Genomic DNA, 14527 nt, shown 5'->3' with positions numbered 1-14527 from the left:
ATAGTGTTTCAATTGAGTATATATTTAATTTATTATTTAAATGATTTAATGTTACAGTAGCCCTTTAAAAAAATGAATTACTGTATATAACTATATATTTTCGATATAATAACTATGTATAACACTCATATCAGTTAAATTGCTATCCAGAGGCTAGTTAATATCGGGAAATACCCTACCATTGTGAGTAGTGTTATAATGTACAGTAAATAATTAATATTCATACATGTATTTGTTAAAAAAATACTTTAGTTTTTACCCTTTATTTTAGAGTCCCTTAACTAGTTGCTTATTAGTATGCATATTATCAGAATATTAGCCATTTATTAGTACTAATTAAGCAAATATAAATGCCTTATTCTACATGACCTTTTTCTAAATCCCTAATCCTACTCAATACCTAAACTTAAAAACTAACTAAGGAACTATTAAGCAGGAAATTAGGATTTTATTGAGGGGAAAGTCATAGTTAATGCTAAATAATTATTCCCTATTCTAAAGTGTTACCAAATGCATTAGTATGGGCTGTTAAACAGATTACTGTGTGAATAAATGAATACATACAATAACTAATTAAATGTCATGCAGTATCAGAGTGGGCGGTAGATGGGTTGGTCAGTCTGATCCAGACACTGTATAAATGAAAGGACAGTAAGGAAAGCAGAACAAACTCCCAAAAGGAGGAGACTCACACATGGCCTATGAGACAGAGGATCATGAGACTCAATACTGCTTTCCTGCTATCAACTCATCGTGTATCAGGGGAAAACGGTCCAGACATGAATCCAATATCATGTATATGTTTTCTTCATTGGTGTCAGCGTGGACTATGTTTCTGAATCTGCTGGTGATCATCTCCATCTCTCACTTCAAGAAGCTTCACACTCCAACCAACCTGATCATTCTCTCTCTGGCTGTGGCAGACATGCTTATTGGACTTGTGATGCCCATAGAGACCTCGAGGCTGATTGAGATGTGCTGGTACTTTGGGCATACTTTCTGTGGACTGTTTTTGACAATAACATGGCTGCTTATTTCAGTATCTCTAAGTAATTTAGTTTTAGTTGCTGTTGATCGTTATGTGGCTGTTTGTCACCCTTTACTATACCCACAGAAAATAACCACGACTAAAACATTAATAAGCATATGTTTGATTTGGGTTTTTTCCTCAACTTCTAGCACTGCCTTTGCAATTGGTAACGGTTATTTTGACATTTCACGCAAAACAAATATGTGTTATGGAGAGTGTTCTGTTATGATAAGTTTTGCTTGGAGAGTCACTGATCTGATCTTGTGTTTTATTTTTCCTTGTATTCTGATCATATCTTTATATCTGAGGATTTTCTATGTTGTACATCAGCAAGTGAAAGTTATAAACACCCTGATGAAGGGTGGCAAATGTGTAAATGAAGGTTCAGTGAGAAGGAAATCTGAGAGCAAAGCTGCTCTGACATTAGGAATCATTGTCACAGTTTATCTGCTTTGTTGGATTCCTTACTATATCTGTTCCATATCAGCAGTTTCTTCAACAATCATAAATGTTTTGACATGGGTCATGTATACTAACTCAGGTCTGAATCCTATGGTCTATGCTTTATTTTATCCCTGGTTTAAAAAGACAGTTAAACTCATCTTAACTCTGAAAATATTTCAGCCAGCATCCTCTCTGGTCAATATTTTTACAGAACATCAATTGTAATTAAACTGATAAAGCCATCATTCTGAGAAAATTTTCACAAAACCTGCAATGGTCATAAAGGTAAATAATCATAATGGTTCTAATTTACACTACATGCATTTTAGTATCATTGCTACTGTACAAAATTGTTGCAGGTTTTGTCAGAATTTAACAATTAAGCAAACTTATTTTTACACAGTAAGTTTAAGTGACAAAATGTTCAGTTGTGTTGCATTACCTTAGGAAAATTGAATCCCAAATCTTCAGACTAATGGAATAAAAGATAAAGATGGATATTATATACTTTATGCAAAAACATAATGACAGACACAATGGCTATGTTTACATGGAACCAAATAATCCGTTTGTAATCTGATTGACTGCTCATTCAAACTGAAAAGCCTTCATGTAAACACCTTAAATCGGATTGAAGCGGGTGGTTTATTCCTCTTCTAATACGATTGAGAGTGCATATAAGCACTCGATCAGATAGAACCCAGAAACTGAAAGGACTGTAATGACGCAGAAATAATGTTATACTGATGATGCACGGAACGAGTGGCTCTTCCTTTTATATTTAAAGTGTTGTATAAACGTGTCCTGTCATTATAAAACTCTCCTTTCACTCAATAACTGTGAAGTGGAGCAGGACAACCTTGTTTCAGATACTCATCCACAGGGGCTTTTTTTGTGATTATTACAAGCAGCACAGCACAGTGGTCCATAAATGAATAAATATTAATTCTGCTGTCAAAAACAAATAAAGAAACCATGTAGGAGAGTGGTTATTATGTGCAAACAGTGAGAAACTCTATATTATCTATATGTCATTTTCACTTTTCACTTTCAAAACTGATTCCGATTTGAAGCCTTTGGCATAACATGCACATCAACCCGATCACTTATTTAGCATTCGTGAAAACGCTACATTCAGATTCATCAATCGGAATGAATTCAGTCCAATTGAATCAAAAATTTGCATGTAAACATAGCCAAAGAGGACAGTCATATAGAAGTATGTGTAAGTGTCAAATTTATTACCGTATCATGGTGGTTTATCACAAAGTGAATAATTAAAATGGCTCACAGCACACCTCAGATTAAAACATCTGAAACAAAGTAACTTAAGATTTATCCAAAATGCATTTAAAGGCAGGAGCTACACACAAAGGTAAAGCCTAAACATACAAATATTAAATATTTTATTGTAACTTTTCAAGTAAGTTGAAGTAATATTTATTGTTTCATTTAAACTGATGTGAATAAATACTGTAACTGCTAAACATCACCTCATGTAGTCCGATTTGTTTTTTAATCCAAACAATGGCTAAAATTATGCAAACCATTGTTTTGAAAGCTCACACACTTTTATTTTATTTTTTTATTGGTTTAATGAAATTTGTTTATGCAGTTTAAGTTAAAAAAAAAGAAATTAAAAAACCATTCCACATAATGTACATTATTGTTGCTCCTCTATGCCTAAGCCTTACTTTCTTCCCGATATCTGCCAGGGTGGCGCAACTCATCCTGAAACCGTTTTTGCGCATCACATTGATATTCCGTACTCATATGCTGGAATCGATGGATGCGTATGAAAAATGACTTCTTCCTTTTCTAGTCGATCTCAGAATGGAGATCAGGAAGAAATGGAAGGCTCACTTGAGCTGGAGGGCAATGGCCAGAAATATAATGCTCATAGAGATGACCTCGCGGCATCACCTTCTTAGAACGCTTCCACGGCAAGTCCAACCTTGATCCATAACCTCCAGCATAAACAAAAGGAAATTACTGATAGGAAGAAATTTCCCTTCAGATCCTTTCCATGTTCTCACAGCGACACAATGCGCAGCATGCATTCTGCTCTAGTGGGAATTAAACATGCTGCGCCCACTCGCTAGATTACAACAGAAATCAATGGCAGAGAGAGGTCAACATGGCGGCACGTTGATCGCACGCGTTTATCTGAGCTCTCACAGCATGCGGCAATTTCATTCTTAAACAGCCTCACATCGTTCTGAAACTGAAAAAATACATATACGTTAGGTCACTGTAAACAACTCTACTACAAAAAGACATCGCGAACAACAAAGAAAAAACATGCAAATCAAGACGAATCCAATGTCGAGTCTGCTAATCCTCATGCTAACATGGCGCCTGAGGATGAAGAAGTCAGCACAAATAGGCTTACTGATAAAAAATCAAGAGAGCAACATTATAAGTGCAATTACAAGCATGAGAGAAGACTTTTCAGTCCAATTTACATACAGGAGGTTCAACAAGAAGTTAGGGAATTTTCTGACAGACTGTCAAATGCGGAACAACGTATCAGAGATACAGAAGACCAGGTGTCCGTTTTGCAAAATACTGTAGACACTCTTCAGCAACAGGTGAAACTTCTCGGAGTTAAATTGGAAGACCAGGAAAATCGAAGTCGTTGTAATAATGTGCGTCTCGTTGGCCTCCCTGAAGGCGCTGAAGGCTCAGATATGGTGGGTTTCCTTGAGAGATGGCTGCCTGAGGTACTGGGACCAGAGTCTTTTGCCAACCCGATAATCATTGAAAGAGCTCACCGCTTATAAGACCGCCAAGATCGGAACGCTCCCAGAATACTCATTATGCGCTTCTTGAATTCTAAGGATAAAGACAAAGTGCTGCAAGTCAAGTCAAGTCACCTTTATTTATATAGCGCTTTAAACAAAATACATTGCGTCAAAGCAACTGAACAACATTCATTAGGAAAACAGTGTGTCAATAATGCAAAATGATAGTTAAAGGTAGTTCATCATTGAATTCAGTGATGTCATCTCTGTTCAGTTAAATAGTGTCTGTGCATTTATTTGCAATCAAGTCAACGATATCGCTGTAGATGAAGTGACCCCAACTAAGCAAGCCAGAGGCGACAGCGGCAAGGAACCGAAACTCCATCGGTGTCAGAATGGAGAAAAAAACCTTGGGAGAAACCAGGCTCAGTTGGGGGGCCAGTTCTCCTCTGACCAGACGAAACCAGTAGTTCAATTCCAGGCTGCAGCAACGATCATCGTTTCAGGACCACTGCCCACGTATCGACGAGGACATGAAAGGTTCAGTAGACTTTTTGCTTTAAATGAATGGTTGTTGTCATGGTGTAAAGAACAGAAACTGCTATTTGTTAATAACTGGAATCTTTTCTGGGAGCGTCCTAGGCTGTTTCGCGCTGATGGTCTGCACCCCAGCAGAGTCGGAGCGGAGCTGCTTTCTGACAACATCTCCAGGACACTTCGCTCCATGTGACTAGTAAGACAATTCTCAAATAACTATTATGATGAGTTTTGTTCCACCAACTTAAATGATAAAAGTACTTGCGCTTTAAAAACTATTAAGACTGTGTCTGTTACCCGAATAGTGAGGTCAAAATATAAATATAAGGTAGGATCTAGAAAAAATCTTATCGTGATTAAACCAGAAACATGTAAAGTAAATGAACAAAAACAATTTTTAAAGTTTGGGCTCATAAATATTAGATCACTCACACCCAAAGCAGTTATTGTAAATGAAATGATCACAGATAATAGTTTTGATGTACTCTGCTTGACTGAAACCTGGCTAAAACCAAATGATTATTTTGGTCTAAATGAGTCTACTCCACCAAACTACTGTTATGAGCATGAGCCACGTCAGAATGGTCGTGGCGGATGTGTTGCAACAATATATAGTGATATTCTCAATGTTACCCAGAAAACGTACTCGGTTACTAAACGTAACCTCTGTTCGCTCTAGAAGAGCGAACGAGTACTGCGTCTTAGCTAAGACGCTACGGGAAAAGTCTCTTTTCACGAAATACTGAAGCAAAAAATTATCCTTAATTTTGTATTTTTGTAAAGCGCATTTGCAGCAGTACACAGCCATAAGCAGGACGGCTCGTTCGCTCATTGGCTTGTTCTGCGGCAACTGCACAGCCTATCGAGCGCGGGCTAATGCAACATCAGACCAATAAGGGCGCTTCGCGCCCTTCTTGCCACTTCCCGCCGAAACGGGTGTGGCCCAACCTATAAAAGGAGCTCGAAAAGGCTGACTCACCTGATTTATTTCATCGCCGAAGCGAACCAGAGTGAATTGTGCGCACGGCAGAGAACGCAGTACTCGTTCGCTCTTCTAGAGAGAACCGAGGTTACGTTTAGTAACCGAGTACGTTCTCTTACGAGAGCTCTCTTGTACTGCGTCTTAGCTAAGACGCTATGGGAACCCAATGTAAAACGCAGTGCGCGCAGGGATCACACACCAATAAACCTGAAGCAACGCCCAGGATTTACAGTGCACAGTCACCTGAGGGACTCACAGAAATTCCAGGACAGAAAAGGGAAAAAGCCCTCCGTCCTATATCTAGCAGCATCCGTAGATGCGGCAATATGACATCACACAGCCGAGGCAAGGCCTGACCAATGTGGCAATGCGGGTCTTACGCAATACTGCCCATATAACAGTCGGCAGCGCATAGCGCTCGTGAACTCAGAATTCCCCTCTGGGCCCTGATTCGACTATACCGACAACAGCCTTGCTTGCAAGGCGGGGACCTCCAGGTTATAGAACCTGATAAATGTAGACGGCGAGGCCCAACCTGCCGCCATACATATATCCTGCAAGGAGATCCCAGTAGACCACGCCCACGACGAGGCGACGCCTCTTGTGGAGTGTGCTCTGACGCCCAACGGGCACTGAAGGCCCCTGGAAGCGTAAGCTAACGCTATGGCGTCAACTATCCATCTGGATAGAGTCTGCCTCGAAACAGCCATTCTCTTGGAACGTCCACCGAACGAGACAAACAGCTGCTCCGTCTGCCGAAAGGCAGCAGAGCGAGACACATAAGCTCTTAAAACCCTGACAGGGCAAAGAAGACTCGAGTCTCCATCCTCCCCTGACACCGGCAGGGCAGACAGGGCAATAACCCGAGCCCGAAACGGTGTGTTGAGGGATTTCGGCACATAACCATGCCTAGGTTTGAGTATGACCCTTGAGTCATTGGGCCCAAACTCCAAGCACGACTGGCTCACCGAGAGCGCGTGCAAATCACCCACACGCTTCACAGAAGCGAGAGCCAACAAGAATACTGTCTTGAACGACAGATGCTGAAGGCTAACCGATTGGATAGGCTCAAAAGGGGGACCCTTCATGGCCTCCAAAACCGCCGCGAGGTCCCGCATAGGGACTGACGGAGGTCTGGGAGGATTCAGCCTCCTAGCTCCTCTGAGGAACCGGATGACTAAATCGTTCCTTCCTATTGACCGACCGGACGCCGTTTCAGAAAACGCCGCGATGGCCGCCACATAAACTTTGAGCGTGGATGGGGCTCTGCCCTTATCCAACAGCTCCTGTAGGAAGGAGAGGACCTCCATCACCTCACAACTAAGGGGTGAATAACCTCGAGCTGTGCACCAGCTGGAGAACACCGACCACTTCGAGGCATACAGACGTCGTGTCGATGGAGCTCTAGCCTGAGTGATGGTATTTAGCACTCCCACTGCGAGATCAGCGGGTAACCGTTGAGCGCCCACACATGGAGGGACCACAACTCCTGTTGAGGGTGCCAAATCGAGCCCCTGGCCTGCGAGAGGAGGTCCCTCCTCTACGGTACCTGCCACGGGGCGACATCTGCTAACTGCATCAAATCTGGGAACCATGGTTGGTTCTTCCAAAGAGGTGCTACAAGCAGTATTGAACATCTCGTTTCTCTCACCCGTTCTATCACCTGCGGAAGGAGGGAGACGGGAGGGAATGCATAAAGCGGGCAGCACGGCCATCTCCGTGACAGCGCGCTTTCGTTCTTGGAAAAGAACGCGGGGCAGTGAGCGTTTTCGTGGGACGCCAAGAGGTCCACCTCTGCCATGCCAAATCTCTCCTACAACAGCCGGACTATTTGCGGGTGTAGAGACCATTCGCCCGTAAGAACATTGCCTCTGGACAGCCTGTCTGGACCCAGATTCTGCAGTCCAGGCACATGCACTGCTCTCAGCGAGCGCACGTTGCGCTGAGCCCAAACGAGGAGGCGTTCATTCAGCCTGCACAGGTTTCGGGACCCGAGACCGCCCTGGCGATTTATGTAGGACACCACTGACATGTTGTCCGCACGGACTAAGACATGGTGATCCTTGATATGGGGACAAAAGCGCGTCAGCGCGTTCTCCACTGCCAGTGTTTCCAGGCAGTTGATATGATGGAGCTTTTCCCATTCTGACCATAGGCCAAAGGACGGTCTGCCTTCGAGCAGCGCTCCCCATCCCGAAGTGGAGGTGTCCGTCGACACCATTTTCACACTCGGGGAAGTCCCCAGGCTTACACCTGATCGGTACCAGCCGTTCGCTGTCCAAGGTGCTAGAGCCGCAACACAGCTCTGATCGACCTTGAAATACAGCCGGCCAGACGCCCACGCTCTGCGCGGCACCCGAGCCTTCAGCCAGAACTGCAGGGGGCACATGCGGAGCAGGCCCAGCCGCAGAACCGGAGACGCTGAGGCCATGAGACCCAGCATCTTTTGACAGTGTTTGAGCGACACGGTCGCGCCGCAGCGGAAAGAACTCGCTGCGCGCTGAATGCCAATCGCGCGCTGTGGTGACAGCCACGCCGTCATGGAACACGAGTTCAGAACTATACCCAGAAACAGGATCGTCTGACTGGGGTTCAGCGAACTCTTCGCCCAATTGACACTGAGGCCGAGCTTCTTGAGGTGATCGAGTAAAACGGCCCTGTGGTCCACGAGCTCCGCTCGTGATCGGGCCAGAACCAGCCAGTCATCCAAATAATTCAGCACTCGCATGCCTCTGAGTCTGAGAGGAGCGAGCGCTGCATCCATGCACCTCGTAAACGTACGAGGAGCCACGGAGGACTGTAAACTGGTATGCCTGGCCCTCGAAGGCGAATCTCAAATATCGCCTGTGGTTTGACGCTATCTGTATTTGAAAATACGCGTCCCTCAGATCTATTGACATGAACCAGTCCCCTCTGCGAATCTGCGCGAGGAGTTTCCTGGTCGTAAGCATTTTGAAACTGCGTTTCATCAATGCCTTGTTCAGCTGTCTTAGATCCAGTATGGGCCTGAGACCCCCGTCTCTCTTGGGCACCAGAAAGTATCTGCTGTAGAGCCCCCCCCTCGCTTTGAGCTTGAGACACAGGCTCTACAGCCCCTTTGCTCAACAGTTTTGATATTTCGGCCCGAAGTATGTGTGATACTTCTATTTTGACTGATACTTCTGAAAAGCGCGGAGGGTGCGAAAAAAAAAAACTGTAGCGAGTAGCCTCTCTTTATAATGCATAGCACCCAATCCGAAACCCCTGGCAGCGCTGACCATGCATCTGCATGAATGGCTAAGGGCTGGATGCGAAGCTCGCTCTGTTGACCGGGCAATGGCGGCGCTCGGGTGTGCTGCGCATTTGAGGCGGGGAGCGCGCTGATCACAGCGGGCAGATCGCTCCTCCTCGACCCCGTCCCAGCGCTTAACCGACTGGGGGAAGGCTGAGCAGGTCCCGTGGGACTCGATATGTCTGTGAGTAACAGTGGGCTGCATATGTGCACATTTACCACTTTCAACTCGCTGTCTGCCTGTGCAGAGCATACGTGCACGGGCCTCGTTTTTACAGAAGCCACGCGCCGTATGTGACATAGTGTATGTGGGCACTGGGGAGTGGGCACGTTTACTATGCGGCGCGCTCGACCGATCTGTGTCGATCTTATGTGCGCGAGCCCTGTGTGCAGGGCTGTGCTTACATGTGGATATGGGCACTGAGGAGTGGGCATCGTCACTGCATTTATAGCACCATCGGCCGTGGCCGGACGAGCGTGCACGGGTTTTGTTTTTTACAGAAACCACATGACGCGTGTGACATAGTAATTGTGGGCACTGAGGGGTGGGCACGCTTACTATGCAGTGTGCGCGATCAACTTGAGTCGCTTTTATGGGCGCAGGCCCTGTGTGCAGGGCTGTGCTTACATGTGGAGATGGGCACTGAGGAGTGGGCATCGTCACTACATTTATAGCACCATTGGCCGTGGCCGGACGAACGTGCACGGGTTTCGTTTTTACAGAAACCACATGACGCGTGTGACATAGTGATTGTGGGCACTGAGGAGTGGGCACGTCTACTATGTAGTGGGCGTGATCGACTTGAGTCGCTTTTATGGGCGCGAGCCCTGTGTGAAGGGCTGTGCTTATATGTGGAGATGGGCACTGAGCAGTGGGCATCGTCACTACATTTATAGCACCATCGGCCGTGGCCGGGACACCAGAAATTACACCTTTTTCGGGAAATATCTGGGTAGCCGTGATAACGGTTTTCGTGTGCAGGCAAGCGGGCAACCGTACAGGCTTGCGCATTGCAAAAAACGCTGAAACAGTCACAATCGCTGGAACTGAAACAGCGGCGCGCTTAGGTGAGAGCCCGGCCACAGCGGAACTCGTACACCGGCGCTTCGATGAAGCAGCCATCGTGTGTAATGCCGACGCAGCGTCATGCAGCATGCGTAAATGGCTTCCCTAGGATGGCTTCGGGGCTCCCGGCCTCACCGTAATCCTCTGCCGCGGTCCCCGCGGCGCGGGGCGACGGCCGGTAGAGCGAGAACGGGGGTCTCGAGCTGCGTTGCTGAAGCTGTTGTGATAACGGCATTTGTGTGCAGGCAAGCGGGCAACTGTGCAGGCTTGCGCATTGCAGAAAACGCTGAGACAGTCACAATTCCTGGAACTGAAACAGCGGGGCGCTTGGGTGAGAGCTCGGCCATAGCGGAACTCGTACACCTGCGCTTCGAGTCAGCCTTTTCGAGCTCCTTTTATAGGTTGGGCCACACCCGTTTCGGCGGGAAGTAGCAAGAAGGGCGCGAAGCGCCCTTATTGGTCTGATGTTGCATCAGCCCGCGCTCGATAGGCTGTGCAGTTGCCGCAGAACAAGCCAATGAGCGAACGAGCCGTCTCGCCTATGGCTGTGTACTGCTGCAAATGCGCTTTACAAAAATACAAAATTAAGGATAATTTTTTGCTTCAGTATTTCGTGAAAAGAGACTTTTCCCGTAGCGTCTTAGCTAAGACGCAGTACGCGAGAGCTCTCGTAAGAGAACAGGATACAGGTTTAACTCTTTTGAAATACTTCTGCTAAATGTTACACTGTCAGACATGCAAAAGAAATCTAATGTATCTCTTGCTCTGGCAACTGTGTATAGACCACCAGGGCCGTATACAGAATTCCTAAAAGAATTTGCAGATTTCCTCTCAGACCTTCTAGTTACAGTTGATAAGGCGCTAATCATGGGAGATTTTAATATTCACGTTGATAATACAAATGATACATTAGGACTTGCGTTTACTGACCTAATAAACTCCTTTGGAGTCAAGCAAAATGTCACCGGGCCCACTCATCATTTTAATCATACACTAGATTTAATTATATCTCATGGAATCGATCTTACTGCTATAGATATTGTACCTCAAAGTGACGATATTACAGACCATTTCCTTGTATCGTGCATGCTGCGTATAACTGATATTAACTATATGTCTCAGCGTTACCGTCTGGGCAGAACTATTATTCCAGCCACCAAAGAAAGATTCGCAAATAACCTGCCTGATCTATCTCAACTGCTATTTCTACCCAAAAATACACATGAATTAGACGAAATGACTGACAACATGGGCACTATTTTCTCTGATACATTAGAAACTGTTGCCCCCATCAAATTGAAAAAGGTTAGAGAAAAACGTACTGTGCCATGGTATAACAGTAATACTCACTCTCTCAAGAAAGAAACTCGTAGTCTTGAACGCAAATGGAGAAAAACTAACTTGGAAGTTTTTAGAATTGCATGGAAAAACAGTATGTCCAGCTATAGACAGGCTCTAAAAACTGCTAGGGCAGAGCATATACACAAACTCATTGAAAATAACCAAAACAATCCAAGGTTTTTATTTAGCACAGTGGCTAAATTAACAAATTACCAGAAGCCACCTGATTCAAATATTCCACCAATGTTAAATAGTAATGACTTTATGAATTTCTTCACTGATAAAATAGATAACATTAGAAATACAATAGCGAATGTAGATTCTACAGCGTCTAACACTTCAGTTTAATCCATCGCACCCAAAGATAAACTGCAGTGCTTTACAACTATAGGACAGGAAGAGCTAAATAAACTTAGCACTGTATCTAAACCAACAACATGTTTATTTGATCCTGTACCCACTAAATTACTGAAAGAGTTGTTACCTGTAGCCGAAGAACCACTTCTCAATATCATTAACTCGTCGTTATCTTTAGGTCACGTCCCAAAACCATTCAAGCTGGCGGTTATCAAGCCGCTTATTAAGAAACCAAAACTAGATCCTAGTGTACTGGCAAATTATAGGCCTATTTCAAATCTTCCATTTCAAAAAGTTCTGTCTGCTCAATTGAGCACCTTCCTGCATAAAAATGATCTGTATGAAGAATTTCAGTCAGGTTTCAGGCCCCACCATAGCACAGAAACTGCACTTGTTAAAATTACAAATGACCTGCTTCTTGCGTCAGATCAAGGCTGCATCTCATTTCTAGTCTTACTTGATCTTAGTGCTGCGTTCGACACCATAGATCATGACATACTCATAGATCGATTACAAAACTATACAGGTATTCAAGGGAAGGCTCTAAGATGGTTTAGATCCTACCTGTCCGATCGCTACCATTTCGTTTACTTAAATGGGGTGTCATCTCATTTATCATCAGTAAAATATGGAGTGCTACAAGGATCCGTCCTAGGTCCCCTTCTATTTTCAATATACATGTTGCCCCTTGGTAATATTATTAGAAAATACGGAATTAGCTTCCACTGTTGTGCTGATGATACTCAGCTATATATCTCAACGAGACCAGATGAAACTTCTCAATTATCTAAGCTGACAGAGTGTGTAAAAAATGTAAAAGATTGGATGACAAATAATTTTCTCCAATTAAATTCGGATAAGACAGAGATATTAATTATTGGACCAAAAAGCACTACACAGAATCTTGTAGATTACAATCTGCAACTAGACGGATGTACTGTTACTTCCTCTACAGTCAGAAATATGGGTGTTATATTAGACAGCAATTTGTCTTTTGAAAATCACATTTCCAATGTTACAAAAACTGCATTCTTCCATGTTAGAAACATTGCCAAGCTACGAAACATGTTATCTGTTTCTGATGCAGAAAAGCTAGTTCATGCATTCATGACCTCTAGACTGGACTATTGTAATGCACTTCTAGGTGGTTGTCCTGCTTCATCAATAAACAAGCTACAGGTAGTCCAAAATGCAGCAGCTGGAGTCCTTACGAGGTCAAGAAAATATGATCATATTACCCCAATATTACAGTCTCTGCACTGGCTACCTATTAAGTTCCGTATCAGTTACAAATTATCATTACTTACCTATAAGGCCCTAAATGGTTTAGCTCCTGCGTACCTAACTAGCCTTCTACCATGCTACAACCCATCACGCACCCTAAGGTCACAAAACGCTGGACTTTTGGTAGTTCCTAGGATAGCAAAGTCCACTAAAGGAGGTAGAGCTTTTTCACATTTGGCTCCCAAACTCTGGAATAGCCTTCCTGATAATGTTCGGGGTTCAGACACACTCGCTCTGTTTAAATCTAGATTAAAAATGCATCTCTTTCGCCAAGCATTCGAATAATGTATCTCTTAAATTATGAGTGTAGTTGCATCTGATCAAATGTGCATTTTTATTCATTAGCTTGGGTTAAACTAATTTTACTTTGTTGGATCAGCAGCTATGCTAATGATGTCTCTATTTTGTTTCTATGTTTTGCCACGGGATGTAACTAGGATTTACACAAGCTCCAGTCTGGATCCAGAACACCTGAGAAGAGATGATGCTGATCCTCAGAGGACCTCAGATGATGCTAACCCTGACACAAACAGAACTAACAAATATTGCTACATGTGTGACTGCATCATATAATAATTATTAATTAATAATATTAATAATGTTCATCGTCTAGCTGACTATGTCTTGTATTAATTTTTTTCTAAAAATACTGTCAAACGTGCACAAACTGACAGCCACCACCATAAGCTCCTACTAAATATTGTAGAAACATAATTTTCTGTAAAGTTGCTTTGTAATGATTTGTATTGTAAAAAGCGCTATACAAATAAACTTGAATTGAAAGTCAGATTGTGCAGAAGAATCATCTGTTTCCTGTGGTCTTGTCCTGGTGGTCGTCTGAGACAAGGTCTTTACAGGGGATCTGTATCTGGGGCTCTAGTTGTCCTGGTCTCCGCTGTCTTTCAGGGCAGTAGAGGTTCTTTCTAGGTGCTGATCCACCATCTGGTCTGTATACGTACTGGATCCGGGTGACTGCAGTGACCCTCTGATCTGGATACAGACTGGATCTGGTGGCTACGGTGACCTCGGAATAAGAGAGAAACAGACAAATATTAGCATAGATGCCATTCTTCTAATGATGTAGCAAGTACATAGGGTGTTATGGGAAGTGTTTCCGGTTCCGGTTTACCTAATTAATGCAGCCTAAAATCCTTTAACGGATTTGGATATTAACCCTCTGAAGTCGATTAACGCGGATACGCGTTAGGAGTCATTTTCTCCTGATAACCCCCGAAAAGAACTTAAATTACACTTTCAGTTTTAATCGTACAGATAAGAGCAATACATCAATCGAATCTGTAAAGGGTCTACTTTTTTTTGGATACAGATATAATAACAACAAAACTTTGTGCACTCATAAAATAAAGATAACAAACAAGGTGTGCTGTCTGCAGCCTTTGTCTCCGCTGATCTTCATGTACAAACACGTCATTAAAATGAACTGTAACTCCGTGAATACTCAACAAAGAGA

At 43.8% G+C, this 14527-nt stretch overlaps 1 pseudogene; it reads left to right on the top strand.

Moving 5' to 3' along the window:
• Window positions 1-640: 640 nt before the first annotated feature.
• Window positions 641-1699, top strand: LOC132132614 (trace amine-associated receptor 13c-like; annotated as a pseudogene).
• The last annotated feature ends 12828 nt before the right edge of the window (window positions 1700-14527 follow it).

This window comes from Carassius carassius, chromosome 49 (assembly GCF_963082965.1).
Source record: "Carassius carassius chromosome 49, fCarCar2.1, whole genome shotgun sequence".
Lineage (NCBI taxonomy): Eukaryota > Metazoa > Chordata > Actinopteri > Cypriniformes > Cyprinidae > Carassius > Carassius carassius.
This window is presented reverse-complemented; position numbering and strand designations above follow the sequence as displayed.